Source organism: Dermacentor silvarum, chromosome 4, assembly GCF_013339745.2.
Source record: "Dermacentor silvarum isolate Dsil-2018 chromosome 4, BIME_Dsil_1.4, whole genome shotgun sequence".
NCBI lineage: Eukaryota > Metazoa > Arthropoda > Arachnida > Ixodida > Ixodidae > Dermacentor > Dermacentor silvarum.
This window is the reverse complement of record NC_051157.2, coordinates 189,031,078-189,046,934: the sequence shown is the minus strand read 5'-3', so window position 1 is coordinate 189,046,934 and position 15,857 is coordinate 189,031,078. Positions and strand designations below refer to the sequence as shown.

General features: G+C 48.6%; 19 non-coding genes across 19 annotated transcripts; all 19 read left to right on the top strand.

Annotated features, from left to right (window-relative positions):
* Positions 1-325: 325 nt before the first annotated feature.
* Trnad-guc (transfer RNA aspartic acid (anticodon GUC)) lies at positions 326-397 on the top strand. The gene has a single exon. It is a non-coding gene; the product is annotated as a tRNA-Asp (tRNA).
* Positions 398-556: 159 nt separating this feature from the next.
* Positions 557-628, top strand: Trnad-guc (transfer RNA aspartic acid (anticodon GUC)). The gene has a single exon. It is a non-coding gene; the product is annotated as a tRNA-Asp (tRNA).
* A 159-nt stretch (positions 629-787) lies between these two features.
* Trnad-guc (transfer RNA aspartic acid (anticodon GUC)) lies at positions 788-859 on the top strand. The gene has a single exon. It is a non-coding gene; the product is annotated as a tRNA-Asp (tRNA).
* Positions 860-1,017: 158 nt separating this feature from the next.
* Trnad-guc (transfer RNA aspartic acid (anticodon GUC)) lies at positions 1,018-1,089 on the top strand. Its single transcript has one exon. It is a non-coding gene; the product is annotated as a tRNA-Asp (tRNA).
* A 158-nt stretch (positions 1,090-1,247) lies between these two features.
* Trnad-guc (transfer RNA aspartic acid (anticodon GUC)) lies at positions 1,248-1,319 on the top strand. The gene has a single exon. It is a non-coding gene; the product is annotated as a tRNA-Asp (tRNA).
* Positions 1,320-6,581: 5,262 nt separating this feature from the next.
* On the top strand, positions 6,582-6,653 carry Trnad-guc (transfer RNA aspartic acid (anticodon GUC)). The gene has a single exon. It is a non-coding gene; the product is annotated as a tRNA-Asp (tRNA).
* A 159-nt stretch (positions 6,654-6,812) lies between these two features.
* Trnad-guc (transfer RNA aspartic acid (anticodon GUC)) lies at positions 6,813-6,884 on the top strand. Its single transcript has one exon. It is a non-coding gene; the product is annotated as a tRNA-Asp (tRNA).
* A 156-nt stretch (positions 6,885-7,040) lies between these two features.
* Trnad-guc (transfer RNA aspartic acid (anticodon GUC)) lies at positions 7,041-7,112 on the top strand. Its single transcript has one exon. It is a non-coding gene; the product is annotated as a tRNA-Asp (tRNA).
* Positions 7,113-7,500: 388 nt separating this feature from the next.
* On the top strand, positions 7,501-7,572 carry Trnad-guc (transfer RNA aspartic acid (anticodon GUC)). The gene has a single exon. It is a non-coding gene; the product is annotated as a tRNA-Asp (tRNA).
* A 160-nt stretch (positions 7,573-7,732) lies between these two features.
* Positions 7,733-7,804, top strand: Trnad-guc (transfer RNA aspartic acid (anticodon GUC)). The gene has a single exon. It is a non-coding gene; the product is annotated as a tRNA-Asp (tRNA).
* Positions 7,805-7,962: 158 nt separating this feature from the next.
* Trnad-guc (transfer RNA aspartic acid (anticodon GUC)) lies at positions 7,963-8,034 on the top strand. Its single transcript has one exon. It is a non-coding gene; the product is annotated as a tRNA-Asp (tRNA).
* A 5,263-nt stretch (positions 8,035-13,297) lies between these two features.
* Positions 13,298-13,369, top strand: Trnad-guc (transfer RNA aspartic acid (anticodon GUC)). The gene has a single exon. It is a non-coding gene; the product is annotated as a tRNA-Asp (tRNA).
* Positions 13,370-13,526: 157 nt separating this feature from the next.
* Trnad-guc (transfer RNA aspartic acid (anticodon GUC)) lies at positions 13,527-13,598 on the top strand. Its single transcript has one exon. It is a non-coding gene; the product is annotated as a tRNA-Asp (tRNA).
* A 160-nt stretch (positions 13,599-13,758) lies between these two features.
* Positions 13,759-13,830, top strand: Trnad-guc (transfer RNA aspartic acid (anticodon GUC)). Its single transcript has one exon. It is a non-coding gene; the product is annotated as a tRNA-Asp (tRNA).
* A 158-nt stretch (positions 13,831-13,988) lies between these two features.
* Positions 13,989-14,060, top strand: Trnad-guc (transfer RNA aspartic acid (anticodon GUC)). Its single transcript has one exon. It is a non-coding gene; the product is annotated as a tRNA-Asp (tRNA).
* A 158-nt stretch (positions 14,061-14,218) lies between these two features.
* Positions 14,219-14,290, top strand: Trnad-guc (transfer RNA aspartic acid (anticodon GUC)). Its single transcript has one exon. It is a non-coding gene; the product is annotated as a tRNA-Asp (tRNA).
* A 385-nt stretch (positions 14,291-14,675) lies between these two features.
* Trnad-guc (transfer RNA aspartic acid (anticodon GUC)) lies at positions 14,676-14,747 on the top strand. Its single transcript has one exon. It is a non-coding gene; the product is annotated as a tRNA-Asp (tRNA).
* Positions 14,748-14,906: 159 nt separating this feature from the next.
* Trnad-guc (transfer RNA aspartic acid (anticodon GUC)) lies at positions 14,907-14,978 on the top strand. Its single transcript has one exon. It is a non-coding gene; the product is annotated as a tRNA-Asp (tRNA).
* Positions 14,979-15,137: 159 nt separating this feature from the next.
* Positions 15,138-15,209, top strand: Trnad-guc (transfer RNA aspartic acid (anticodon GUC)). The gene has a single exon. It is a non-coding gene; the product is annotated as a tRNA-Asp (tRNA).
* Positions 15,210-15,857: the final 648 nt, after the last annotated feature.

The window sequence follows — 15,857 nt, the reverse complement described above, 5'->3', positions numbered from 1 at the left end:
TATCGTTCGCGCGCGCGTGTTACTACACTTGTGCGCAGAATATTGCATTTTCAATGTTTCATATATATAATGCTTTATGTGCGCCATTTCATGTCTCCTCGTTAGTATAGTGGCCAGTATCCCCGCCTGTCACGCGGGAGACCGGGGTTTGATTCGCCGACGGGGAGTGTCTTTTTTTTTCCTTTTTTTTTCTGCACGCGTGTTCCCATGGTCACCACACCCACGCTATCTATCGTTCGCGCGCGCGTGTTACTACACTTGTGCGCAGAATATTGCATTTTCAATGTTTCATATATGTAATGCTTTATGTGCGCCTTTTCATGTCTCCTCGTTAGTATAGTGGCCAGTATCCCCGCCTGTCACGCGGGAGACCGGGGTTCGATTCCCCGACGGGGAGTGTCTTTTTTTTTTTCCTTTTTTTTCTGCACGCGTGTTCCCATGGTCACCACACCCACGCTATCTATCGTTCGCGCGCGCGTGTTACTACACTTGTGCGCAGAATATTGCATTTTCAATGTTTCATATATGTAATGCTTTATGTGCGCCTTTTCATGTCTCCTCGTTAGTATAGTGGCCAGTATCCCCGCCTGTCACGCGGGAGACCGGGGTTCGATTCCCCGACGGGGAGTGTCTTTTTTTTTTCCTTTTTTTTTCTGCACGCGTGTTCCCATGGTCACCACACCCACGCTATCTATCGTTCGCGCGCGCGTGTTACTACACTTGTGCGCAGAATATTGCATTTTCAATGTTTCATATATGTAATGCTTTATGTGCGCCTCTTCATGTCTCCTCGTTAGTATAGTGGCCAGTATCCCCGCCTGTCACGCGGGAGACCGGGGTTCGATTCCCCGACGGGGAGTGTCTTTTTTTTTCCTTTTTTTTTCTGCACGCGTGTTCCCATGGTCACCACACCCACGCTATCTATCGTTCGCGCGCGCGTGTTACTACACTTGTGCGCAGAATATTGCATTTTCAATGTTTCATATATGTATTGCTTTATGAGCGCCTTTTCATGTCTCCTCGTTAGTATAGTGGCCAGTATCCCCGCCTGTCACGCGGGAGACCGGGGTTCGATTCCCCGACGGGGAGTGTCTTTTTTTTTCCTTTTTTTTTTCTGCACGCGTGTTCCCATGGTCACCACACCCACGCTATCTATCGTTCGCGCGCGCGTGTTACTACACTTGTGCGCAGAATATTGCATTTTCAATGTTTCATATATGTAATGCTTTATGTGCGCCTTTCATGTCTCCTCGTTAGTATAGTGGCCAGTATCCCCGCCTGTCACGCGGGAGACCGGGGTTCGATTCCCCGACGGGGAGTGTCTTTTTTTTTCCCTTTTTTTTCTGCACGCGTGTTCCCATGGTCACCACACCCACGCTATCTATCGTTCGCGCGCGCGTGTTACTACACTTGTGCGCAGAATATTGCATTTTCAATGTTTCATATATGTAATGCTTTATGTGCGCCTCTTCATGTCTCCTCGTTAGTATAGTGGCCAGTATCATTCTGCTTCCGGCAGCCGAGCTGTGCGGACGTGTGAATCATGGGCTCCGATGGAGCAGCTTTTGCGGCTACCAGCCGCGGTAACAGGCTTATCGAGAACGAGGAAGTGAGCTACCAGTTTATTTTGCCACCTCTGCCCAAGGGACCTGTTGTAAAGAACACCGTGTTTTTGCATGGCGACGTGCGAGCAAGGCCCTACAGGGTCGAAGACTTCCGAGACGTGCTCGTCCCGACTGGATTGCTACCGGAAGTCGTGGCCCTTGGTGCCTACCAGATCAATCATGTTTGGGCGGTCACCTTCTCGAACGACGAGGCGGCGAAGAAACTGCTAGCATTGAAAGAACTCAACGTGAAAGGGCGTCGCTGCGTAGTCGTCGACCCTCAAGACCAACAGGTACGCCTTCGCCTTCATTGGTTGCTGTACTGGGTGGAGGACGAAGACGTAAAGACAGCGCTGGCAGCCTTTGGCAAGGTCATTGAAGTGACGCGAGAACGATGGCGCGTCAAAGGCGTCGGAGATAAGGATTCCACGTCTCGAACTGTTCTTCTGAAACTGAAGAGCGGAATGAAAGTTGACGACCTTCCGCACCAAATCCGAGTAGCAGGTGAACTGGCCCTTGTCGTGGTGCCTGGACGGCCAATGCAGTGCCTACGGTGCAAGGGTGTAGGGCATGTCCGTCGCGAGTGCAAAGTGCCGCGATGCTCGCGATGCCGTAACTTTGGCCATACTGAAGATCAGTGCGTACGCACGTACGCCACAGCCGTGGGGCCACCAGCAAGCGAAATCGCCGCAGAGATGAGAATGGATGCTGCTGAAGCCGAGGACGCCGCCAAAGGGGCGGGTGACCAGGTGAGCGCCAACAACGCGGAGGCGACAACAAAAACAGAGGGAGAGACGAAAGGCGTCCTTGTTACCCCCGAAAAGAAAGAAGAGTCATCAGGTTCTTCAGAAGAACTGGAGAAAGGCAGCGAAAACCGCCTTGTATCTGATGACGCCACGTTCGTCGCAGGAGGTGGGGATTCGGCCCAAGACAGCGACGCTATGGAAGTGAGCGGCAACGCTGCCTTCAAAAGGCCGCTTGACGTCACCGACGGCAAAGCAACTCCTAAGAATCACGCCGACGGGCCGCCTGCAAAGTCAACTATGATAAGAAGGAGCAGCTTCAAGCCCTGTCCAAACATCTCTCGGGACAGGAAGGAGGGCGACAAGCCACCACCGACTACGGACCATGCCAGACCACCGGACGGTCCCGGGGGCGTCTAGCCGCTGGCTAGACGTTGCGGTGAGCACGATGCCTCGGGCCTTTCTCTCTTTCCCGTAGTAGCAATGGCATCCAACCCGACGCTTAGCTTGGGCACGCTAAACGTGAGAGGTCTGGCCGCCAAGCGTAAACAAAGCCAAGTGTACCGGATGATGGTGGACCAAGACCTCGACGTTCTAGCCGTGCAGGAGACAAAAGTCGAAGGGGAGGAAGAGACCCGAGGCATGGTGCTAAGGTTTATGCCTTCGTATTATGCGGTAGTGAGCCATGCCAAAGGAGCGTCGGCAGGTGTTATTTTATTTATTAAGAAGCTGCCCGGGCTATTGATCGAAAATTATTTTTCGTGTCCTTCTGGCAGACTAGTGTACTGCGACTTTGCTGTTGGTAATGATTCTTGGCGGGTGATATGTATATATGCACCCAATATATGCGATGAACGCAAGATGTTTTTTTCCGCGTTAAAGGCACACATATGCGCGCATAGAAAAGTCATTATTATGGGAGATTTTAATTGTGTACTCAGCGATCGAGATAGAACAGGCAAGAGAAGAAATGATAAAAGCTGTCATGTCCTCAGTGAACTATTAGGCGAGTGTGACTTGGACGACGTGGCTGATTGCCTAGTCGGAACACGCCAGGTTCAATACACGCACTTCCAAGGCAATAGTCATGCTCGTCTTGACAGGATATACGTGACACTAGATGTTATACCCATATGTCGCAGCTACGATGTCATACCTATTTCATTCACCGACCACTGTTTGGTCAAGACATGTGTTGGACGCAAAGGAAAGGGCAACACTTTCACGTGGGAAATGTGGAAAATGAATTCCAAATTGTTAAAGGACGAGCTTTTTCTATGCAACGTACAAGAACACTTGAAGGAAGTAGAAAACAACAAAGTGGCGCAAATCACTGAAAAATGGGAAATTTTTAAACAACGAATTAAGTTAACCGCCATCGACCGATCCTGTAAAATAAAGTACGAAGAAAGAGCTAAAGAGAAAGAACTAAGGGCAGTGTTGGAAAAATTAACGGCCTTAGAGTGCAGCCAGCCGGGCGCATACAAGGACGATTTACGCAGCATCAAAGCGAAATTGGAGCTATGCGATGAAGAGCGATATCGAGGAGCGATTATACGCGCAAGGGCAGAGGCATTGACAGCAGATGAAACGCCAACTAAACGCGCGCTAGGTCTGGAGAAAACGCATGCGCGGCGCAATCACATAGATACTATTGAAGTAGATAGTAATGAAATAACTGACGGTGAGGAGATAGCACAAGCGTTTTTCAAGCACTTCCAAGAACTTTTTGCATCGAGAACTGTTGACCTAGAGGCCTTTAGAGCTGCGTTTTTGGGGCGTATGCCGCAACTCAGCGACGAGACGAAGAACAGGCTCGAGGCACCGATATCAACTCGTGAAGTTGAACAAGCAATTGAAGATTTAAAAGTCCGGAAAATCACCCGGTCCGGATGGCCTTTGTGCCGATTTTTATAAACTGTTTAAATCAGATCTATCGCCTCTACTCGCTGACGTGTTTAACGAAGCGTATGAAGTAAACGCATTGCCACTTTCTTTCGGGCAAGCGCACACTGTACTAATCCCTAAGACTGACCAGCCTGCGAAACTGAAACATGTAACATCGTACAGACCAATATCACTTACCAACAGTGATTACAAAATATTCATGAAGATAATCGCAGACAGGTTACAAACAATAATGGAAACCATAGTAGGTCGGCACCAAACATGCGGAATCAAAGGACGAAGCATTAACACGAACGTACACATAATGAGATCGATTTTGGAATGTTGTGACGCCTTAAGGGCACGAGTTGCGATTCTTCAACTTGACTTGGAGAAAGCTTTTGACTGTGTTGCTCACAGTATTTTATTTGCCATTCTTAAGCATATAAATGTCGGGTCCATAATTACTGACGGGGTAGCCATGGCGTACCGGAACGGCACTACTAAGCTTATAATTAACAAGACATTGGGGGCCCCCATCAGCATTCAACGTTCCGTGCGTCAAGGCTGCCCAGTCAGCCCACTTTTGTTCTGTATTTATCTGGAGAGTTTGTGTTTGGCAGTCATTGAGAACAAATGTATTCATGGGTTTACGATGCAAGCGTCAGAAGTCAAACTCCTGGCCTATGCTGACGACGTAGCCGTGTGTTGCAAAGACAAGGAGAGCATTTTACAGACGATAAATGTTGTGAAAAACTTCGGTGAAATCACAGGTAGTCGAGTAAACTGGAGCAAGTGCCTCGGTATTTGGCATGGAGAGTGGCCTGAGGCTCCTGCTTTATATGCGAATGTCAAGTGGTCAACAACGCCAGTAAGGTACTTAGGCGCACCACTCGAAGCTTACAAACAGAGTGACGAGTACTGGCAGGACCAGCTTAAAAGTGCTAAAGAGAAGGCTGAGGCGTGGAAGGCCAAATACCTTTCAGTATTTGCCAGGGCTACTGTATGCAACTTGTTTTTCGTCGCTAAGCTATGGTATGTCATGCAATTCATTTTCTGTAACAGGGTCAATGTGCAGAAATTCCACAGAGTTTTTGCCGTGTTTGTGTGGGGTTCCGGATGGGAGAGATGTTGTCGCAATAATTTGTTCAGACGGGTGAAAGATGGAGGATTAGGGCTGGCCCACCTGTTTGTTAGGCAACTTGTTGGACGTTTTATTTTCTTTCGGAACAACGATGATCCTTTTTTGCAAACAGTCTGTAGAGTTAGACTCGCGCACTTGTTGCCAGAGTTGATTGTATGCTCCCAAGGTGTGCCAGCGGCTGTGTTTGGTTTTTACAGGGAAATTGATTCAGTGTTCGTTTCCTTGCTGTACGGTATTCGAAAGAATATTTGTTTAATGTCTCAAGGAAAAAGCTGCGCAACGATATAATGGACAGCCTTTTTCCCCCGCCTCTGTACAGAACCATATACAGTCGAGGCCCAGGCCAGAATGTTTTTAAACGCCTCAAACGAATGCAGGTACCGCCAGGTATGAAAAGTTTCTTTTTCAAACTACACACAGGTACACTTTCAGTTGCAACGTTCCTAGAAGAAAGAGGCTTTTACATGCCCTGGGGCTCACAGTGTATAATTTGCAAACAACCTGAAACCATAGACCATGTTTTTTTACACTGCTGGGAAGGAGTATACTTATGGGATGTTTTACAGCGCACAATAAAGAAAGAATTTCCTCTTGACCCACATGGCATCAGATTTTTGCCGATAGACGACGATGACGGAACACCGTTTGATCAGATTATGCTGACTGGCCTCTACTGTATATGGCGCTCCCGCATGGCAGGCTTCTATTGCGATCCCGATAGAAGACCAGCCCGTGTGTATTTTCGGGAACAAATAAGACGTTTTCTTGATGTGGTTGCAACACAAGAGTGTCCCCCACCTTGGATGGCCAGGATGGAACCCCTGGCCAATCTTAAGGAATTCTGAACAAAGCCTGTTACAATATGACAGGCTGCATGTGCTTATTATTTATACTTAACAGATGAGAAGTCCATCTGTGTTTGTACATATCTTAGTTATGTTGGTATTCTTATGTACCGCTGCTTACCGGTAATAAAGAAAAAAAAATAGTGGCCAGTATCCCCGCCTGTCACGCGGGAGACCGGGGTTCGATTCCCCGACGGGGAGTGTCTTTTTTTTTCCTTTTTTTTCTGCACGCGTGTTCCCATGGTCACCACACCCACGCTATCTATCGTTCGCGCGCGCGTGTAACTACACTTGTGCGCAGAATATTGCATTTTCAATGTTTCATATATGTAATGCTTTATGTGCGCCTTTTCATGTCTCCTCGTTAGTATAGTGGCTAGTATCCCCGCCTGTCACGCGGGAGACCGGGGTTCGATTCCCCGACGGGGAGTGTCTTTTATTTTCCTTTTTTTTTTCTGCACGCGTGTTCCCATGGTCACCACACCCACGCTATCTATCGTTCGCGCGCGCGTGTTACTACACTTGTGCGCAGAATATTGCATTTTCAATGTTTCATATATGTAATGCTTTATGTGCGCCTCTTCATGTCTCCTCGTTAGTATAGTGGCTAGTATCCCCGCCTGTCACGCGGGAGACCGGGGTTCGATTCCCCGACGGGGAGTGTCTTTTTTTTTCTTTTTTTTCTGCACGCGTGTTCCCATGGTCACCACACCCACGCTATCTATCGTTCGCGCGCGCGTGTTACTACACTTGTGCGCAGAATATTGCATTTTCAATGTTTCATATATGTAATGCTTTATGTGCGCCTTTTCATGTCTCCTCGTTAGTATAGTGGCCAGTATCCCCGCCTGTCACGCGAGAGACCGGGGTTCGATTCCCCGACGGGGAGTGTCTTTTTTTTTCCTTTTTTTTTCTGCACGCGTGTTCCCATGGTCACCACACCCACGCTATCTATCGTTCGCGCGCGCGTGTTACTACACTTGTGCGCAGAATATTGCATTTTCAATGTTTCATATATATAATGCTTTATGTGCGCCTTTTCATGTCTCCTCGTTAGTATAGTGGCCAGTATCCCCGCCTGTCACGCGGGAGACCGCGGTTTGATTCGCCGACGGGGAGTGTCTTTTTTTTTCCTTTTTTTTTCTGCACGCGTGTTCCCATGGTCACCACACCCACGCTATCTATCGTTCGCGCGCGCGTGTTACTACACTTGTGCGCAGAATATTGCATTTTCAATGTTTCATATATGTAATGCTTTATGTGCGCCTTTTCATGTCTCCTCGTTAGTATAGTGGCCAGTATCCCCGCCTGTCACGCGGGAGACCGGGGTTCGATTCCCCGACGGGGAGTGTCTTTTTTTTTTTTCCTTTTTTTTCTGCACGCGTGTTCCCATGGTCACCACACCCACGCTATCTATCGTTCGCGCGCGCGTGTTACTACACTTGTGCGCAGAATATTGCATTTTCAATGTTTCATATATGTATTGCTTTATGAGCGCCTTTTCATGTCTCCTCGTTAGTATAGTGGCCAGTATCCCCGCCTGTCACGCGGGAGACCGGGGTTCGATTCCCCGACGGGGAGTGCCTTTTTTTTTCCTTTTTTTTTCTGCACGCGTGTTCCCATGGTCACCACACCCACGCTATCTATCGTTCGCGCGCGCGTGTTACTACACTTGTGCGCAGAATATTGCATTTTCAATGTTTCATATATGTAATGCTTTATGTGCGCCTTTTCATGTCTCCTCGTTAGTATAGTGGCCAGTATCCCCGCCTGTCACGCGGGAGACCGGGGTTCGATTCCCCGACGGGGAGTGTCTTTTTTTTTCCCTTTTTTTTCTGCACGCGTGTTCCCATGGTCACCACACCCACGCTATCTATCGTTCGCGCGCGCGTGTTACTACACTTGTGCGCAGAATATTGCATTTTCAATGTTTCATATATGTAATGCTTTATGTGCGCCTCTTCATGTCTCCTCGTTAGTATAGTGGCCAGTATCATTCTGCTTCCGGCAGCCGAGCTGTGCGGACGTGTGAATCATGGGCTCCGATGGAGCAGCTTTTGCGGCTACCAGCCGCGGTAACAGGCTTATCGAGAACGAGGAAGTGAGCTACCAGTTTATTTTGCCACCTCTGCCCAAGGGACCTGTTGTAAAGAACACCGTGTTTTTGCATGGCGACGTGCGAGCAAGGCCCTACAGGGTCGAAGACTTCCGAGACGTGCTCGTCCCGACTGGATTGCTACCGGAAGTCGTGGCCCTTGGTGCCTACCAGATCAATCATGTTTGGGCGGTCACCTTCTCGAACGACGAGGCGGCGAAGAAACTGCTAGCATTGAAAGAACTCAACGTGAAAGGGCGTCGCTGCGTAGTCGTCGACCCTCAAGACCAACAGGTACGCCTTCGCCTTCATTGGTTGCTGTACTGGGTGGAGGACGAAGACGTAAAGACAGCGCTGGCAGCCTTTGGCAAGGTCATTGAAGTGACGCGAGAACGATGGCGCGTCAAAGGCGTCGGAGATAAGGATTCCACGTCTCGAACTGTTCTTCTGAAACTGAAGAGCGGAATGAAAGTTGACGACCTTCCGCACCAAATCCGAGTAGCAGGTGAACTGGCCCTTGTCGTGGTGCCTGGACGGCCAATGCAGTGCCTACGGTGCAAGGGTGTAGGGCATGTCCGTCGCGAGTGCAAAGTGCCGCGATGCTCGCGATGCCGTAACTTTGGCCATACTGAAGATCAGTGCGTACGCACGTACGCCACAGCCGTGGGGCCACCAGCAAGCGAAATCGCCGCAGAGATGAGAATGGATGCTGCTGAAGCCGAGGACGCCGCCAAAGGGGCGGGTGACCAGGTGAGCGCCAACAACGCGGAGGCGACAACAAAAACAGAGGGAGAGACGAAAGGCGTCCTTGTTACCCCCGAAAAGAAAGAAGAGTCATCAGGTTCTTCAGAAGAACTGGAGAAAGGCAGCGAAAACCGCCTTGTATCTGATGACGCCACGTTCGTCGCAGGAGGTGGGGATTCGGCCCAAGACAGCGACGCTATGGAAGTGAGCGGCAACGCTGCCTTCAAAAGGCCGCTTGACGTCACCGACGGCAAAGCAACTCCTAAGAATCAAGCCGACGGGCCGCCTGCAAAGTCAACTATGATAAGAAGGAGCAGCTTCAAGCCCTGTCCAAACATCTCTCGGGACAGGAAGGAGGGCGACAAGCCACCACCGACTACGGACCATGCCAGACCACCGGACGGTCCCGGGGGCGTCTAGCCGCTGGCTAGACGTTGCGGTGAGCACGATGCCTCGGGCCTTTCTCTCTTTCCCGTAGTAGCAATGGCATCCAACCCGACGCTTAGCTTGGGCACGCTAAACGTGAGAGGTCTGGCCGCCAAGCGTAAACAAAGCCAAGTGTACCGGATGATGGTGGACCAAGACCTCGACGTTCTAGCCGTGCAGGAGACAAAAGTCGAAGGGGAGGAAGAGACCCGAGGCATGGTGCTAAGGTTTATGCCTTCGTATTATGCGGTAGTGAGCCATGCCAAAGGAGCGTCGGCAGGTGTTATTTTATTTATTAAGAAGCTGCCCGGGCTATTGATCGAAAATTATTTTTCGTGTCCTTCTGGCAGACTAGTGTACTGCGACTTTGCTGTTGGTAATGATTCTTGGCGGGTGATATGTATATATGCACCCAATATATGCGATGAACGCAAGATGTTTTTTTCCGCGTTAAAGGCACACATATGCGCGCATAGAAAAGTCATTATTATGGGAGATTTTAATTGTGTACTCAGCGATCGAGATAGAACAGGCAAGAGAAGAAATGATAAAAGCTGTCATGTCCTCAGTGAACTATTAGGCGAGTGTGACTTGGACGACGTGGCTGATTGCCTAGTCGGAACACGCCAGGTTCAATACACGCACTTCCAAGGCAATAGTCATGCTCGTCTTGACAGGATATACGTGACACTAGATGTTATACCCATATGTCGCAGCTACGATGTCATACCTATTTCATTCACCGACCACTGTTTGGTCAAGACATGTGTTGGACGCAAAGGAAAGGGCAACACTTTCACGTGGGAAATGTGGAAAATGAATTCCAAATTGTTAAAGGACGAGCTTTTTCTATGCAACGTACAAGAACACTTGAAGGAAGTAGAAAACAACAAAGTGGCGCAAATCACTGAAAAATGGGAAATTTTTAAACAACGAATTAAGTTAACCGCCATCGACCGATCCTGTAAAATAAAGTACGAAGAAAGAGCTAAAGAGAAAGAACTAAGGGCAGTGTTTGAAAAATTAACGGCCTTAGAGTGCAGCCAGCCGGGCGCATACAAGGACGATTTACGCAGCATCAAAGCGAAATTGGAGCTATGCGATGAAGAGTGATATCGAGGAGCGATTATACGCGCAAGGGCAGAGGCATTGACAGCAGATGAAACGCCAACTAAACGCGCGCTAGGTCTGGAGAAAACGCATGCGCGGCGCAATCACATAGATACTATTGAAGTAGATAGTAATGAAATAACTGACGGTGAGGAGATAGCACAAGCGTTTTTCAAGCACTTCCAAGAACTTTTTGCATCGAGAACTGTTGACCTAGAGGCCTTTAGAGCTGCGTTTTTGGGGCGTATGCCGCAACTCAGCGACGAGACGAAGAACAGGCTCGAGGCACCGATATCAACTCGTGAAGTTGAACAAGCAATTGAAGATTTAAAAGCCGGAAAATCACCCGGTCCGGATGGCCTTTGTGCCGATTTTTATAAACTGTTTAAATCAGATCTATCGCCTCTACTCGCTGACGTGTTTAACGAAGCGTATGAAGTAAACGCATTGCCACTTTCTTTCGGGCAAGCGCACACTGTACTAATCCCTATGACTGACCAGCCTGCGAAACTGAAACATGTAACATCGTACAGACCAATATCACTTACCAACAGTGATTACAAAATATTCATGAAGATAATCGCAGACAGGTTACAAACAATAATGGAAACCATAGTAGGTCGGCACCAAACATGCGGAATCAAAGGACGAAGCATTAACACGAACGTACACATAATGAGATCGATTTTGGAATGTTGTGACGCCTTAAGGGCACGAGTTGCGATTCTTCAACTTGACTTGGAGAAAGCTTTTGACTGTGTTGCTCACAGTATTTTATTTGCCATTCTTAAGCATATAAATGTCGGGTCCATAATTACTGACGGGGTAGCCATGGCGTACCGGAACGGCACTACTAAGCTTATAATTAACAAGACATTGGGGGCCCCCATCAGCATTCAACGTTCCGTGCGTCAAGGCTGCCCAGTCAGCCCACTTTTGTTCTGTATTTATCTGGAGAGTTTGTGTTTGGCAGTCATTGAGAACAAATGTATTCATGGGTTTACGATGCAAGCGTCAGAAGTCAAACTCCTGGCCTATGCTGACGACGTAGCCAGTGTGTTGCAAAGACAAGGAGAGCATTTTACAGACGATAAATGTTGTGAAAAACTTCGGTGAAATCACAGGTAGTCGAGTAAACTGGAGCAAGTGCCTCGGTATTTGGCATGGAGAGTGGCCTGAGGCTCCTGCTTTATATGCGAATGTCAAGTGGTCAACAACGCCAGTAAGGTACTTAGGCGCACCACTCGAAGCTTACAAACAGAGTGACGAGTACTGGCAGGACCAGCTTAAAAGTGCTAAAGAGAAGGCTGAGGCGTGGAAGGCCAAATACCTTTCAGTATTTGCCAGGGCTACTGTATGCAACTTGTTTTTCGTCGCTAAGCTATGGTATGTCATGCAATTCATTTTCTGTAACAGGGTCAATGTGCAGAAATTCCACAGAGTTTTTGCCGTGTTTGTGTGGGGTTCCGGATGGGAGAGATGTTGTCGCAATAATTTGTTCAGACGGGTGAAAGATGGAGGATTAGGGCTGGCCCACCTGTTTGTTAGGCAACTTGTTGGACGTTTTATTTTCTTTCGGAACAACGATGATCCTTTTTTGCAAACAGTCTGTAGAGTTAGACTCGCGCACTTGTTGCCAGAGTTGATTGTATGCTCCCAAGGTGTGCCAGCGGCTGTGTTTGGTTTTTACAGGGAAATTGCATTCAGTGTTCGTTTCCTTGCTGTACGGTATTCGAAAGAATATTTGTTTAATGTCTCAAGGAAAAAGCTGCGCAACGATATAATGGACAGCCTTTTTCCCCCGCCTCTGTACAGAACCATATACAGTCGAGGCCCAGGCCAGAATGTTTTTAAACGCGTCAAACGAATGCAGGTACCGCCAGGTATGAAAAGTTTCTTTTTCAAACTACACACAGGTACACTTTCAGTTGCAACGTTCCTAGAAGAAAGAGGCTTTTACATGCCCTGGGGCTCACAGTGTATAATTTGCAAACAACCTGAAACCATAGACCATGTTTTTTTACACTGCTGGGAAGGAGTATACTTATGGGATGTTTTACAGCGCACAATAAAGAAAGAATTTCCTCTTGACCCACATGGCATCAGATTTTTGCCGATAGACGACGATGACGGAACACCGTTTGATCAGATTATGCTGACTGGCCTCTACTGTATATGGCGCTCCCGCATGGCAGGCTTCTATTGCGATCCCGATAGAAGACCAGCCCGTGTGTATTTTCGGGAACAAATAAGACGTTTTCTTGATGTGGTTGCAACACAAGAGTGTCCCCCACCTTGGATGGCCAGGATGGAACCCCTGGCCAATCTTAAGGAATTCTGAACAAAGCCTGTTACAATATGACAGGCTGCATGTGCTTATTATTTATACTTAACAGATGAGAAGTCCATCTGTGTTTGTACATATCTTAGTTATGTTGGTATTCTTATGTACCGCTGCTTACCGGTAATAAAGAAAAAAACATAGTGGCCAGTATCCCCGCCTGTCACGCGGGAGACCGGGGTTCGATTCCCCGACGGGGAGTGTCTTTTTTTTTCCTTTTTTTTCTGCACGCGTGTTCCCATGGTCACCACACCCACGCTATCTATCGTTCGCGCGCGCGTGTAACTACACTTGTGCGCAGAATATTGCATTTTCAATGTTTCATATATGTAATGCTTTATGTGCGCCTTTTCATGTCTCCTCGTTAGTATAGTGGCCAGTATCCCCGCCTGTCACGCGGGAGACCGGGGTTCGATTCCCCGACGGGGAGTGTCTTTTTTTTTCCTTTTTTTTCTGCACGCGTGTTCCCATGGTCACCACACCCACGCTATCTATCGTTCGCGCGCGCGTGTTACTACACTTGTGCGCAGAATATTGCATTTTCAATGTTTCATATATGTAATGCTTTATGTGCGCCTTTTCATGTCTCCTCGTTAGTATAGTGGCCAGTATCCCCGCCTGTCACGCGGGAGACCGGGGTTCGATTCCCCGACGGGGAGTGTCTTTTTTTTTTTTTCTTTTTTTTCTGCACGCGTGTTCCCATGGTCACCACACCCACGCTATCTATCGTTCGCGCGCGCGTGTTACTACACTTGTGCGCAGAATATTGCATTTTCAATGTTTCATATATGTAATGCTTTATGTGCGCCTTTTCATGTCTCCTCGTTAGTATAGTGGCTAGTATCCCCGCCTGTCACGCGGGAGACCGGGGTTCGATTCCCCGACGGGGAGTGTCTTTTATTTTCCTTTTTTTTTCTGCACGCGTGTTCCCATGGTCACCACACCCACGCTATCTATCGTTCGCGCGCGCGTGTTACTACACTTGTGCGCAGAATATTGCATTTTCAATGTTTCATATATGTAATGCTTTATGTGCGCCTCTTCATGTCTCCTCGTTAGTATAGTGGCCAGTATCCCCGCCTGTCACGCGGGAGACCGGGGTTCGATTCCCCGACGGGGAGTGTCTTTTTTTTTCCTTTTTTTTTCTGCACGCGTGTTCCCATGGTCACCACACCCACGCTATCTATCGTTCGCGCGCGCGTGTTACTACACTTGTGCGCAGAATATTGCATTTTCAATGTTTCATATATGTAATGCTTTATGTGCGCCTTTTCATGTCTCCTCGTTAGTATAGTGGCCAGTATCCCCGCCTGTCACGCGAGAGACCGGGGTTCGATTCCCCGACGGGGAGTGTCTTTTTTTTCCTTTTTTTTCTGCACGCGTGTTCCCATGGTCACCACACCCACGCTATCTATCGTTCGCGCGCGCGTGTTACTACACTTGTGCGCAGAATATTGCATTTTCAATGTTTCATATATATAATGCTTTATGTGCGCCTTTTCATGTCTCCTCGTTAGTATAGTGGCCAGTATCCCCGCCTGTCACGCGGGAGACCGCGGTTTGATTCGCCGACGGGGAGTGTCTTTTTTTTCCTTTTTTTTTCTGCACGCGTGTTCCCATGGTCACCACACCCACGCTATCTATCGTTCGCGCGCGCGTGTTACTACACTTGTGCGCAGAATATTGCATTTTCAATGTTTCATATATGTAATGCTTTATGTGCGCCTTTTCATGTCTCCTCGTTAGTATAGTGGCCAGTATCCCCGCCTGTCACGCGGGAGACCGGGGTTCGATTCCCCGACGGGGAGTGTCTTTTTTTTTTTCCTTTTTTTTCTGCACGCGTGTTCCCATGGTCACCACACCCACGCTATCTATCGTTCGCGCGCGCGTGTTACTACACTTGTGCGCAGAATATTGCATTTTCAATGTTTCATATATGTATTGCTTTATGAGCGCCTTTTCATGTCTCCTCGTTAGTATAGTGGCCAGTATCCCCGCCTGTCACGCGGGAGACCGGGGTTCGATTCCCCGACGGGGAGTGCCTTTTTTTTTCCTTTTTTTTTTCTGCACGCGTGTTCCCATGGTCACCACACCCACGCTATCTATCGTTCGCGCGCGCGTGTTACTACACTTGTGCGCAGAATATTGCATTTTCAATGTTTCATATATGTAATGCTTTATGTGCGCCTTTTCATGTCTCCTCGTTAGTATAGTGGCCAGTATCCCCGCCTGTCACGCGGGAGACCGGGGTTCGATTCCCCGACGGGGAGTGTCTTTTTTTTTTCCCTTTTTTTTCTGCACGCGTGTTCCCATGGTCACCACACCCACGCTATCTATCGTTCGCGCGCGCGTGTTACTACACTTGTGCGCAGAATATTGCATTTTCAATGTTTCATATATGTAATGCTTTATGTGCGCCTCTTCATGTCTCCTCGTTAGTATAGTGGCCAGTATCATTCTGCTTCCGGCAGCCGAGCTGTGCGGACGTGTGAATCATGGGCTCCGATGGAGCAGCTTTTGCGGCTACCAGCCGCGGTAACAGGCTTATCGAGAACGAGGAAGTGAGCTACCAGTTTATTTTGCCACCTCTGCCCAAGGGACCTGTTGTAAAGAACACCGTGTTTTTGCATGGCGACGTGCGAGCAAGGCCCTACAGGGTCGAAGACTTCCGAGACGTGCTCGTCCCGACTGGATTGCTACCGGAAGTCGTGGCCCTTGGTGCCTACCAGATCAATCATGTTTGGGCGGTCACCTTCTCGAACGACGAGGCGGCGAAGAAACTGCTAGCATTGAAAGAACTCAACGTGAAAGGGCGTCGCTGCGTAGTCGTCGACCCTCAAGACCAACAGGTACGCCTTCGCCTTCATTGGTTGCTGTACTGGGTGGAGGACGAAGACGTAAAGACAGCGCTGGCAGCC